This window comes from Psammomys obesus, unplaced genomic scaffold (assembly GCF_907164565.1).
Source record: "Psammomys obesus unplaced genomic scaffold, mPsaObe1.curated_primary_1811, whole genome shotgun sequence".
Taxonomy (NCBI): Eukaryota; Metazoa; Chordata; class Mammalia; order Rodentia; family Muridae; genus Psammomys; species Psammomys obesus.
Window position 1 is genome coordinate 3,092,763 of NW_026596101.1, and position 14,145 is coordinate 3,106,907.

The following is a 14,145-nucleotide window of genomic DNA, read 5'->3' on the forward strand; positions in this document are numbered from 1 at the left end:
GCCTCACTCTCTTGGGGTTTACCCTGTTTCTGGCATGTATATAGAGAACGTTATCTCTTAGTTTGATGTTATAGCTTCTTCTGACCATGCCTCCCCTGCCACATGAACTTTCCCTTTGGAATTGTAAGATGGGATAAACACTTCCCTCTGCAAGTTGTCTTTGGTCATGGCATTTGTATCACAGCAACAATAAAGTTAGCAGTACCAAGAGGTAGATAAGTTTACCTTATTTGTTCTTTTTGTTGTACATTTTCATGTTGTCCATTGCTTTTTTCCCCCTGGTCCTTAAGATGTACTACACAGCCTTGTGCCTGCTATGTAGGCAACCTACTATTGAGCTATTCATATTTTCCACCCCACTTAACCTTGTCGGAACATTTACTTCTACTAATATGCTATGTGATATTTCATAAACACATACAATATTTACAACAGTTTAAAATGATTTTGTTTTGAAGAGTCAAAAGAATGGCACTTCCTACAGTAGTATGTAGTCAGAGAAAAGATTATTGCATTGTTTATTTTCTATTATGCCTGGCTGTTTTTTGTTTTGGATTCAAGGGGAATGGAGTGAATAGGAAGATTATTTCCTACACTAGTGATTCGTCTTTGAAACATCTTTCTTTCACAATGGAATCAGAATGTCTGGGGTTCTTTGAAAAATATGAATAAATGCCTGGTGTCCATGACTCTTCCTGATTTCACTGAAAGGGTACAGGACTTAGGCACTTAATCTTCCTAGAGTTGATAAGATCACTCTCAAGTATAAAGAAATTTAACAAATACTTTCTTAGCCATTAAAATCAGCCTGTTACATGTGGCTGAACATCCACCATCATCATGAGGACCTCCTAAGGAAGCTGGTGTAAGATAGGACCATTCATTAACACATCATTCAAGTGAAAGTTAATTATGCCCTCGTTTCTTGTCTTAGACATGATATGTTATGAAGGATCTAATTCATATTCTCAGAGAGGGCCTCCTTGCTTCAAACAAGCCCTCCCCACTTAATTCCTGAAAAGAGTTGTATACTAAAGAGAATGTAACCTGCGTGGCAAAGGAAAATGTTTTTCAATGGCTTATTAAGTTACTTGAGCATAGGTATTTACATTCAAATAATTAATGGGCCAATTACAAATTATTTGGTTTTGTTCATTAAAGCAGAACTACAATTTATTAAAGCGGGAACCAAAACAAATGGTCGTGTTATATCAAGAATACATAGTCCTCAAAGAAAAATTATACTGTACAAGCTTAGCCTGTGTGCAAGAAAAGAAAAATAACTGCATTCTCTCTCTTGGTATCTATTCAGTAGAAAATATGACTAATCCAAGGTCAGAGTTAATCCACGAATTCAGAAGTTCTTGAGCAGCATTTATATCTGCTCATAAATCCTCGGTTAGAGGAAGGCTTTGTATTTCTTTCACCTGTTTCCCAGTAGAACACAGTGGCCTTGAAAGAATGGATATCACTTCCCTTCTTTTTGTTTATGGACATCTGAGAAGAATAGACTTGAAGACCTGAACTACCTAACAGAAAGTCGCACTGTTATTGATTTAGGAAAGCTTTCTGATCCCAGAAGTAATACTTTGTTTCCCATGATCCTTCAGTTATCCCTTCTCCCATGTCATAACCATGTCTTCTATAACCAAAATTTTAAACTTTGGTCTGAGATATGGACACTCATGGAGTAAATCTAGCAAAGTGTTAAGAATATAGGCAGTATCATCCAGGAGAGGCATGCTGGTTTGATTCTTTCTGCTTGCCCATGTGTTATGAAAATGTAAAAGGCTGGGGGAAAGCGATGATATTATTTCAGAATATTTCTGAATCAAGACTCTGATTATCTGAGTTAACTCTGATGGGAAATTTTTATATGGTTTCTACAAAAAGAACTAATTAACAGTAATAATCAATTTGCACAGTATTGTACTAAGTGATTAGTAAGACAGGCATTTAGGGTACACTTTTGCTGGCAAGCGTGGAGGGTGATGGAAATAAGAGAAAAACCTGGCAGTTAGCTAACATTTTACACACCTTTAGCTTACATCACCTTTGATTTCTGTAAACAGACATAACTCAAGCAGTGTGTATCTAAGCAATCTCATCCCTCTTCAAGGCTGCAAGCAAAAATACAGCTGTTGTCCCATGTCTTCAGATACCCTGGAATCCCAGGAGCGGCAGAGTCTCACAGAACAGGCTTCCCCTGGGACCCAGATGAGGGCAATTATCTGTGACGTGGAGGGTACATCATGAAGAAGCAGATAAATCCCTGAACACGCTAATGGGATTCTGGACTGTTTTGGACCACCGTGCAGAACCAGAGCTGAGACAATGATAGATAGGACCCCATTTTGACCATGACTACACCCTGCTCAATCCTTCCTCTTAAAATATAAATTTTAGATTGTAGCTTACTTAAAATTGACTTAACAGCTAATATCCACATATAAACAAATGCATACCATATTTGTCTTTCTGAGTATGGGATGCTTCCTTCAGAATATTTTTTTCTAGTGATATCTTGTTATGTCAATAGTAACCAAGCTACAATCCATAGAACCACAAGGTTATAGAATGAGGGGCTCGGCGAACAGATAGAGCTCCCTAGTAATGGGAAATAAAATAGATAGTTATGATAGATGAGGGACAGTGGAATGAGAGGATCAGGCAGGAAGAAAGATAAAAGGGAGGATAAAGAAGGGAATGCAAGGAGAGACAGCTAAAAATCAAAGGCCATTTGAGGGGTTGTATGGAAACCTGATATAGTAGAAGCTTAACATATATACACATATGAAGGCAATCTAAATGAAATCACAAATAACAGAGGAGACAGAGCTCTATTCGGACTCCTCTTATCACCAAATGGAACGTTCAGTAGCAGGAATGTGTTACCTCTAATTGAGTTGTTGTAACCCAGGCTTTTGCCCAGGCTATAGGTTGTTCTCCACAAACTGACAGCAAGACCTTATTGTTGAAGGCAGCACTTTTGGAACCCATTAAACAAGGATAAGTCAAACAGGTACCTACTTAGAGCCCTTACCCCTAAGGGATAGTGTTGTTGGTACAGGAAAGTACTCTGCATGCTACCAAAGGGAAAATAAAAACCAACCTAGCTACAAACCTTTTCCTCTATAGGGGTATGTGACATACTTATGCAATGGCGGCACAAAGCCTGTGGAAATAACCAACCAATATCTGGTTTGACTTGAGGCCCACTCCACAATATGGAACACATACCCAATGCTGCTTGGGTGACTGAGAACCTGAGACTAGATAGCCCAGAGACCTAGCGTAAAACCAAATACTATTCTACTAAAGGAATGTAGCAATAAAATGATCCCCAACGACACTCTGCTATACTCATAGATCAGTGCCCTGCTCACCCATCCTTAGAGAAGCTTGTTTTAGTAGCAGATGGAAACAAATACAGAGACTCACAGCCAGACATTTATTCGGAGAGTGAGAAATCTTGGGACCCTTAGCGCTAAACAAGATTCCTCCATCAAATTCATCTCCTCAGGGCTAAGTAAATGCTGCAGAAGAGGAGGCAGAAAAAAAAAAAAAAGCTTAAGCGCCAGAAGGGATGGAGGCCATGAAGAACACAAGGCCTTCTAAACACAACAGGATGGACACACATACCCACTCACACAGACTGCGGCAGGGTGCACAGGGCATGCATAGCTCTGCAGCACACGAAGTACCAGAAAGGAGGAGTGGACACAGAAACTATCTACAAGTGATAAGCACTTAAAATTAAATTTTAGTTTTCTCCAAGGGAGTCTCACTGGGAAAATGAACTACTCTTTTTTTTAAATTTTTATATTAATTACACTTTATTCATTTTGTATCCCCCCATAAGCCCCTCCCTCCTCCCCTCCAGATTCCACCCTCCCTCCCCTTTCTGCATGCATGCCACTCCCCAAGTCCACTGATAGGGGAGGTTCTCCTCTCCTTTCTGATCTTAGTCTATCAGTTCTCATCAAAAGTGGCTGCATTGTCCTCTACTGTGGCCTGGTAAGGCTGCTCCCCCCTCAGGGGGAGGTGATCAAAGAGCAGGCCAATCAGATTATGTCAGAGGAACTACTCTTAATGGTAGACCACATGCCGGCAGTAGATAGCCAATAGAAAACAAACTTAATTGCATCTTTGGAAGTTCTTTGTTTCATAATGTCATGTCAGGGAGTTTTCCTTTTTTTTTTTTTTTCTTCTACTTTAATTTTTATTTATTTATTTTTCTTTTTACCTTAAAGGTCTTTTGCCTATATATTATGGCTCCAGCTTTGTGTTTTTATGGGATTCCTGGCTGTACAAATATGTGAGTCTCTGCTTCTGTATCTATTTTTTAATGTTTTTTTTTTTCTTCTTCTTTTGGTTTTGTCCTATTCCAATGTGTTTGTGTTGTGTTATCTTATTATATTTTATTATTGTCCCTTAGAATCTTGGGGTGGATCTAAATTGAGAACCAACTATCAATTATAACCAAATATAAAATGGTGTGTGTATGTGTGTGTGTGTGTGTGTGTGTGTGTATTTGTAGAAACTGAAGGGAGTAGGAAGGTAGGAAATTGTAATATATGAAAAAATCATTTTCAATAAAAGAAAAAAAAACATAAAAGCAAAACAAAAAACCCATAAATTCCATGTCAACATAGATTTGAATTCACTTGATTTCTCAACCCAAAATCTCTTCCCAGTGTAGTCATACTGAGAAAACCTACTTTGTCTGCTTTGTACTACTACTGTAATCTTTAAATATCAGATTGGCATATTCCAAATATGGCTATGCCTACCTTTGGAGAAATCTTTCAGAGCTGAACATTTTAACCCCCTAACGTCCAGCTATCTTTAGTTTTTATTTTTATTATTTGTCTTATATTTGTTTTTGAGTCAAGGCCTCACAAAGTCACCCTGGCTCACCTGAAACTCACTATGTAGTTGAGTTGACTGTAATCTCACAAAATCTGCCTGATTCTACCTTCCTAGGGCTGGGATTAAAGTCATGTGTAATCATGACTCACCATTTGGCTACTGTTATTTAAAAAAAAATCTTTATAGCAAAACAGATGTAGATGTTGTTATTTTCTTTTATTTATTTTGTTAAGATATAATTATATTTTTATCCTTTCCCTCTCCTCCTTCATATAGCGCTCACATGCATCATTATGACCCCTAATTCCTTCCAAATTCATGGTTTCTTTTACATCAGTCATTTTTGTCACATACAAATATAAATGAATAAGAAATAAAAATACATTCCACGAAGCAGTAAACAGCAGCTCTGAGAATAACAGTGACCTGCCTAGGCACCTGGTCTGTGGAGATGTCAGACCTTAGACTGGCCTCAATAGTCTGACTTTGTTTACATGAACTGTAATATATACCCAGAAAAAGAATATATATACATAAACATATATATGTATGTATAATTATATACAATATATGTTATGCTATATTATTATATTATATAAATATATAAATATTAATATATATAAAGGCATGGCTTATTAATGATGAGAAGCACACCCCTAGCTCACCAGCACCTAGATATGACCCCAGAGTTTTTCTAAAACGTTTCAAATCTCTTGTCTCTTACTCTCAATGCCTAACTCCCATCCCCCTATCATCACATCTTCCTTTCAGCATCACCAATCCTATTGGCAGTGCTTTCCTTTCAGCCATAAAATCCTAGGGTAGTATGCTCTTTGGGCAGAATTAGAATGTTTTCCTTCTGAAGACTTTCTGCTGGAAGGTAGAACTAAGAAATCTGCCACTAGCCTGCTAGCTCTGTCCACAAAGCTTATCTCCTAACTCCTAGGTTTTAGGACTTCACTGTCCCCACCCAGTCCAAGAGCCACACTAACTTCCTAAATTTTATGCAGTATGTTTATACTCTTCTTTGCCAAAAGGGACATTCAGAAATAGTGAAGAGTGCTCGCTTCGGCAGCACATATACTAAAATTGGAAAGATACAGAGAAGATTAGCATGGCCCCTGCACAAGGATGACACAGAAATAGTGAAGGGTCTTAAAACATTAGCCTTGCCAGATCTCGACTCATACTCCAACCAAGTATCACGCATGGAGATAACCTAGAACCCCTGCACAGATGTAGCCCATGGCAGTTTAGTGTCCAAGTGGGTTACACAGTAATGGGAAGAGGGACTGTCTCTGACATAATCTGATTGGCCTGCTCTTTGATCACCTCCCCCTGAAGAGGGAGCAGCCTTACCAGGCCACAGAAGATGACAATGCAGCAACTTCTGATGAGAACTGATAGAAAGAAGGGGAGGAGGTCCTCCCTTATCAGTGGACTTGGGGAGGGGCATGCATGCAGAAAGGGGAGGGAGGGTGGGATCGGGAGGGGAGGAAGGAGGGGCTTATGGGGGGATACAAAATGAATAAACTGTAATTAATAAAAGTTAAATAAAAAATAAAAAAATAAAAAAATAACCCAGTGTCCATCTCAATGAAGGTCTGTTTCGTTAAAATGAGGCCATTATCCTAACACAAATGGCTACTGTCCTATCCACTATGACAATGGTTTATTATATCTTAACAATGGTTCACTGTCCAATCCTGCATCACTTGATTTACCATGATGTCATAATGATACTTATCTTTCATAATGATTCAGTGTCCCATCACAATGTTCCATTTTCCCATGATACCTGACCATCGTTCTTTTCACCTTAGAAATGATCCATCGTCCAATCATAATGGTCAACTATTCCTTCACAACAATTCAGTGTCTAAACAAAATGTTTCACTGTCTCATCATAATGGTTCATAAAGGAGAGCAACAGAACAAAAAAAAAAAAAAAATTGAACACAGGGAACTTCCCAGAGACTCATACTCCAACCAAGGACTATTCATGAAAATAACCTAGAACCCCTGCACAGATGTAGCCCATGGCAGTTCAGTGTCCAAGTGGGTTACATAGTAATGGGAAGAGGGACTGTCTCTGACATAATCTGATTGGCCTGCTCATTGATCGCTTCCCCCTGAGGGGGGAGCAGCCTTACCAGGCCACAGTAGAGGACAATGCAGCCACTTTTGATGAGAACTGATAGACTAAGATCAGAAGGAAGGAGAGGAAGACCTCCCCTATCAGTGGACTTAGGAAGGGGCATGTGTGAAGAAAGGGTAGAGAGGGTAGGACCAGGAGGAGAGGAAGGAGGGGTTTATGATGGGATACAAAGTGAACAAAGTGTAATTAATAAAAAAATAAATAAAATAAACAAATAAAAAAGATTCTTTTTTCATTGTAATCTCTTTACATAGGAGGTAGAGATAGAGGGAGTACTTCAAGTTTGAAGCCAACTGTATGTCTAGGCCAGCCAGAAATACAAAGGGAAGTCTTAAATAAATAAATAAATAAATAAAAATAAATAAAGCATAAAAAAAGAAATCTGCCACTTAATAGGCAAGACTGCTTTTTCCCTCTGTTTAGAGAAGCTCCTCAGGTAGCAGAAGATACTTCTAGGAGGCAGAAAGTACATGTGAGTGCAGCTGCCACATTTCCCACATTTTTGTACAGACCAATAAACTCTTGGAATTGCTCCACTCAAGGATGAGTCAAGGTCTATGTCTTCTTTTCTTGAATTTCATAACTAAGTAGATACAGACAGAGTAGGTGGGAACACAACAGGAGGTCATTGGTTTGAGCCCTCCACGTGGCAAATGCCAAGTTACAGATACAAAAATAAAGTTAACAACTGAAATTGTTTGAATGGAATTATTCTCATGGCATTATTTTGTACTGGCAGTTTTAAACAGATTTCCAGCAGTACAGGGGAATTATCCATTCCCCCACTTGCTGTAAGTATGCATAAAATTACCAGATTTCCTTGTTTCTTCCATCCTCACCCATCCCTTGGCCCATTGACCACTAATTAAACACTACCATGTATTTCTGATGTGCTGTGTTCTGAAGATTATATAAGAAAGAATATATTTGCTGCTAGTCTATCAGCTTCCTGGCTGAAGCATGCATTTCAACAGGGGTGATATTACCCTTAAGGGGACATGAAATAATTTTAAAGGGGGAGGGTGGTGTAGCTCCTACAATGCTTTATGTCCCTCCAAAGAACCACATTGTAAAAAAAAATCAATATAAAATATCTGTGGTATTAAAATCATAGTGACATGGGGGAACAGTTAGGGAGGAAATGCTCCTTTGGGGCAATCATAGAAGAAATAAAATGTTGAGAAAGAATGGTCTCATGCAGAAAGACATTAAATTATGACCATTAGAACGAGAAAGACAGGGAACTGTGTAAACAGGTGGCTGAGTGTCCCCTGCATGCACAGATATAAATGTCATCTTAGGATGTTGTAAAGAGTTGCCTGACCACTGGAACCTTTGAAAGGACAGGAAAAGTGCCAGGGAGGACAGATCCCACCGACACAAGGGCATTTCTCTACGACTTCAGCTCCAGAAGGGGCATATGATTTAGAACGGGAGTTCTGCCTCGCAGTAGTCCTCTCTGCATACCAGGCAATGAAGGATTCCCTCTCGCTGTAAATCCACCACAACTTTTGCTTTTGAAACAGTTGTGCAATTCATACAGGTCACTTTTAATAGTCCAAAGCTCTAGTGAGATGGAGAAAATCTAGCTCTCTGTCTGTGTATGTGGAAGCAGTATACACAGAAACTCAGCCTTTACTGGGTCAGTATGAGCCTGAGGATGAATCTGTGCCTTTCATTTAAAGCTAACTCAAGAGTGTCCCCAGACCTGAATTTGTCTCCTGTCCCTTGAGGCAAGTGCTCACCATGGCTACAGGATTTTGAGTTGATTTACTGCTTTCTAAAGGTACGCCCATAGAGTTCTACCCTCCTCTTAAGTTCTGCTGAATATTGCCTCAGAGTCTCTTGCTAGAATTTCTATTACTAAGTTAGAAGTGGCAATCTTTCCTAATTCCCAGACTGCTGTCTTCTATCATTGAGGATCGGAGTTATTATCTATGATGGACAGGTTCCTAGGCCTGCAGCCTGGTGGCACGCTTGCTGCCAAGGCAATTAGGTGAGTATGTGCAAAATCCAAAAGCATTTGTGTGTCCACATGTATGCACCCAAAGCATACACCACACTACACACACACACACACACACACACACACACACACACACACACACACCTTAAAACAGTGCTGTTATTTAGGCTGAGTCCTGTATAAACTTCCTTGCCAACTCTATTTTACACCTTTGCCTTCTGTCACATTTTCAAATTCCCTTTCTGCTTCTGTCATCTTCCACACCCCTGCTATTCCATCCATTCTTTTTTGGCTAATTGGTAGGCACTGTGGTCAACCCTGTTTGATACACAGAATAACAGAGCTTTGGAGTCAAGCTTCTTGGAAAAGGTCACATGGGAAGGAGTAGAATTCTCAGGTCACCTGCTGTTAATTGTTCTGTGCCGAGCTAGGATGTAAAGCTGATTCTGTGATCAAGATGTGTATGCCAAAAGATACCCGCCATGCTTGCTTTTGGTTTACACTTTTCCTTGTTTGTCCTTTCCGACAAACACATAGGACACCTGTTATATGGTGAGTACTGAGCTGCTTTGGTGGATCCAAGAGTCAGGACTCAGGCCAATCAGAGAATTTACACACTGGGGTGGCAATAAGAGTGTGAGAATGTGGAGGAGCAAGTAGGCAGGGAGTAAATAATTACGGATTATTTTTGTATATTACTTATGAAAGATAGTAGGTTTGAAGTTCAAGGGGGAATGCTTCAAAACATCTTTGAAGTTCAAGACTTGTTAGAAGTGTTATTAACATTACTGAGATCTACATAGCAGGGACTCTGAGACCCCAGGCCCATGTGGGAGAGTGGGCATTCCTTCTTATGTCCTTTAGAGGAAGGAGGGGTTTCTTGTCAGGTGTTTGATGAGCAGCCGATTGTATGTGCTTGCAGCAAGGCTGTCTCTGAATCAGCTATGAAGCTGGGAAAGAATCTAGCAAAACCCATCACTTTTGTTCTAGAGACCAAAGTGCTGTACTTTGGGGGTACTGTGAAAATGGAGGCACTTTGCAAAAGGGTGTGCCCACCGCTCAGTTTACTTGAACCTCTGCAAGCTTCTATGAAGGAAATATCAAGAATAAAAGAGAAAAATAAAATAAAAGTATAAAGACCTGCTGAGCAGAAGCATGTCAGGAAATACACCTTGTAACTTGGCCAGTTGTGGATTGCTGAGTTAATCACCTTCTGGTGCAAACAGAAGCATCTCTGATGAGGGTTGCGGATGAATTGATCTATGGGTGTAATTATAAATCCTCAGACATCCATTTTGTACTGTGTTCATTTAGTGCATGATAACAGTAGGTTCTCACCTACGGACTGTTACCTGTCTAAGCATAGTTACTTTTCTGTCTTTTTTTTTAAATTAAGTTTTTATTTTTTTAAATTACTCCCAGTTTATTCACATTGTATCCCAGCTGTAGTTCCTTCCCTCATTCCATCCCAACCCCACCCTCCCTCCCTCATCTCCTCCCATGCCCCTCTCTAAGTCCACTGATAGGGGAGGTTCTCCTCCCCTTCCATCTGACCTTAGCTTAACAGGTTTCATCAGAGCTGGCAGCACTGTCCTCCTCTGTGGCCTGGCAAGGCTGCTTCCTACTCATGGTTAGATGATCAAAGAGTGAGCAACTGAGTTCATGTCAGAGACAGTCCCTCTTCCCCTTACTATGGAACCCACTTGGATACTGAGCTGCCATGGGCTACATTTGAGCAGGGGTTCTATGATATATCCATAAATGGTCCTTGGATGGAATATCAGTCTCAGAGAAAGGAACCTTATGAAAAAAGGGGGAGATAGTAAGACCCAGAGAGGACAGGAGCTCCACAAGGAGAACAATAGAACCAAATATATATGCATAGGTTCTTAACCTGAGAATGTTATCTTTAGTTATGGAGCTATTGGCAGATTTAGCTACTTGGAGATGGAAGGACGGTTTTCTGTAGCCCATAATCCAGAATAGTTGGTCAGCAGAAATTGGTCCTGAAAGTTTTAAGAGTAAAAGAAGTCAAAGTTGGGTGGGTGAGGAAATGGGGGTAGATCTTGGAAGAGTTGGGATAACGAAGCTGATATGATCAAAACATCTTTGAAGAACTAACAGAAAAGAAAAGATCAAAAACCAAACTAAACAACAACAACAACAACAACAAAAAAAACAAAAAAAAAAAAAAAACAAAAAAAACAAAAAACCTAACAATAAAAACACAAGAAACATACTTTTCTTAGAAGAGGCAAGTTTTAGTAAGCCATAGAGCATTCTACATGGAATAGGACATACAAGGAGCATGGGGAAGTACTTTTAGACTCCATGACTGATAATTCTGTTCTGTAGAGTAGGAAGACATAAAAGCTGGATGTCAGAAAACTAGAGAAGGTCATGCACAGTATCTTCCAAGAAGATATACTGTCACCAAAGCCCACACTTCCTCATGTAGGTAAAGTAACTCATTGCAAAAAATGATGTTAGAATAAGGGCATATTTGATCGGGGCTTGTTTTGATCAAATACAAGTGGGAAAAAAAATCAATGATAGGTAGATGAAATGTGGGAAAACTTCATGATGATGGAGGTGAAAGATGAGACAAGACAGATACTGGTCAGAGCAGGCCAAAGATAATCAGCCACCAACAGGAACAAGGTCAGGGCAAGGAAGACCTTACCTTAGAGACTTCAGGGTGTAGGACTCCATCAACCATTTGATTTTGAGCTTGAAGACTCCAAAACGAAGAGGGAAAATGTTCTGATTACACTAAGGCCTTTGACGTGTTAGAAATTTTGGGTGGTACCTCTCAAGACTGTCATAGTTTCATAGATGACAAAAACAAGCTCAGATTTCATCCTGAGTGAGTACAGGCAGGCTGGCAAGAGGGGCAGGGCCACTAGGGACAAAGGACCCTAACATGGGTGAAGGTTGTAGCTACAGAGATGTAAAGGCAAGGCTGAGCAGTATTACACTGCAGTCACTTTGTCTAAATGCAACTGAGGAAAGCACAGCACAAAGACCACCAGCACCCCACAGCCTTGTTTTGTCATTATTGTACAGAGTAAAAAGTAATGAGATTTTATTTCCTCTTATTGAGACAGAGTGTCCTGCAGCAAACTGGCTACCCTCACTCATGTTACCATCACTATCACTGCTATGTTCCCTCCCACAACCTAACATAGGCCAGCTAGAAAGTTCGACTCAAGCAGCTCTTCTTCAGTTGAAAAGAGAAGGAAGAAATTTGGGGCCAAAGCTTCATTCTTCATACTTACAAAACGGCAAAGAATGACAATACTAGTTTTGGGCTGAGGGGAAATCACAGGAGCAATGTTACACGGTTTAACCTAATACTATACTGTAGTTGTGTGAAACAGAGTGAATAGATTATGAAATACTGCATTGCACTCACAAAAGAGGTAGCCTTCCAGTGTTCTTACAACACACTTTAAAAATCATGATAGCACCTGGCTTAGTTATTTTCTGACTCTGTATCCCTCTAATAAACTCTTGGCTTTATTTAGATACATTTGTAATTTTGTTTTGTGTTTAACATACAAACATATCTGTGCATATCTTTTTTCAAACACTGACACAAACATTTCTCACCTCAAAGAGAGTTAAATGTGGTTTATTCTTGAGCTGAATTAATACATTTCAGTATAGTATCTGATAATCATAACATTGTTTGGTTAGAAGTAGATGATGAATAGCTATTCAGGAGAATAAAGATGGATTGAGATAGTACAGCTATGAATTTGCAGCATTCCAACTCTCCACAGCAATAAAGTTCTCATCTCTCAATCAGCCTTAAAGAATCTTCATGTAGATGTCTGTTTTCTGCAAACTTCTGCTCAAAGAATTTAATACACACACACACACACACACACACACACACACAAATCTGAATATAGTTCTTCAATTTGGATTTTATATTGTATTTTTCCCTAAGATTTGTATATCTTTTGCTATAAATGTTTTCATTATTTCTGCTGAGTAAAACTCCTTCTCAGCCTCTAAGTGGGTTCCCTAGTAAGGGGAGCAGGGGGTGTCTCTCACATGAACTCGGTGGCTGGCTCTTTGATCACCCCTGCCTGGGGGGTGGAGTGCAGAGGAACACAATGCAGCCACTCTTGATTAGAACTGATAGGCTAGGGTCAGATGGAAGGGGAAGAGGACCTCCACTATCAGTGGACTGGTGGAGGGGCATGGGAAGAGTAGAGGAAGGGTAGGCGGGATGGTGGGGGGGAATGAGGGAGGAGGCTACAGCAGGGATACAAAGTGAATAAATTGTAATAATAAAGCTTTTTTTAAAAAATAAAAAAAATATTTTGTATGAACATGCTTCCAAACTTTGAGAACTCACCCTACTGCTGATAAATACAAGTTGTTGGGAAAGTGATGCTGTTTCTTGATGGGTGATTTTATTTTTTCTCATATATTTCAGAGTATAATCCACATACTATCAGTTTTAACATTTTGAAATGTAACAGAAGATATATTTGTGTGTGTGAAGTTACATAGCCTCTGCACTAATTTTAGAACATTCATCATGTCAAAGACGACCTCCTTTCCAGTAACAGTCATGCCTCATTTTTCTTTTACCTTAGTCCCAGCAACAATCCTACTACCTTCTGTCTCTGTGTATTTACTCATTCTGAACACTTTGTATGAATACTAATATATAATCCATGTTCTTGTTTGTAGTCATTTTCATTCAGATTCATGTTTCCATGTTTCATTCCTTCACTAGCATGAATGATTAATTCATCCTTATGTTCTTGTCAAATAATACTCTACCACATACACAAACCACAATTTGTTTATCTATTCGCTCAATAGTTGATGGATGGTTATGCTGTTTCTAGTTTTAGAAATTGTGAACAATCCTGATAAGAACATTCACAGAAAAGTTTTACATGGATGTTAGGGTATCTGTACTCTCTGGGAAACAAAGAAGAATGAGCAGAATTGCATAGTCTTTCTTCTGGTAACACATTTCTAGCCCCCTTTGAAACTGGGTTCTCATGATATTAAAAAATATTACATATATGTATGTATGTAACCATCCATCTATCTCTCTATCTCTATCTATCTATCTATCTATCTATCTATCTATCTATCTATCTATCTATCTATCTATCTA

General features: G+C 39.3%; 1 protein-coding gene and 1 non-coding gene across 2 annotated transcripts in view; one reads left to right on the forward strand and one right to left on the reverse strand.

Moving 5' to 3' along the window:
• Positions 1-14,145, reverse strand: part of Grm7 (glutamate metabotropic receptor 7) — an 881,798-nt gene that overhangs the window by 199,002 nt on the left and 668,651 nt on the right. The gene's annotated exons all lie outside the window — the stretch shown is intronic.
• On the forward strand, positions 5,932-6,037 carry LOC129692331 (U6 spliceosomal RNA). The gene has a single exon (XR_008722684.1). It is a non-coding gene; the product is annotated as a U6 spliceosomal RNA (small nuclear RNA).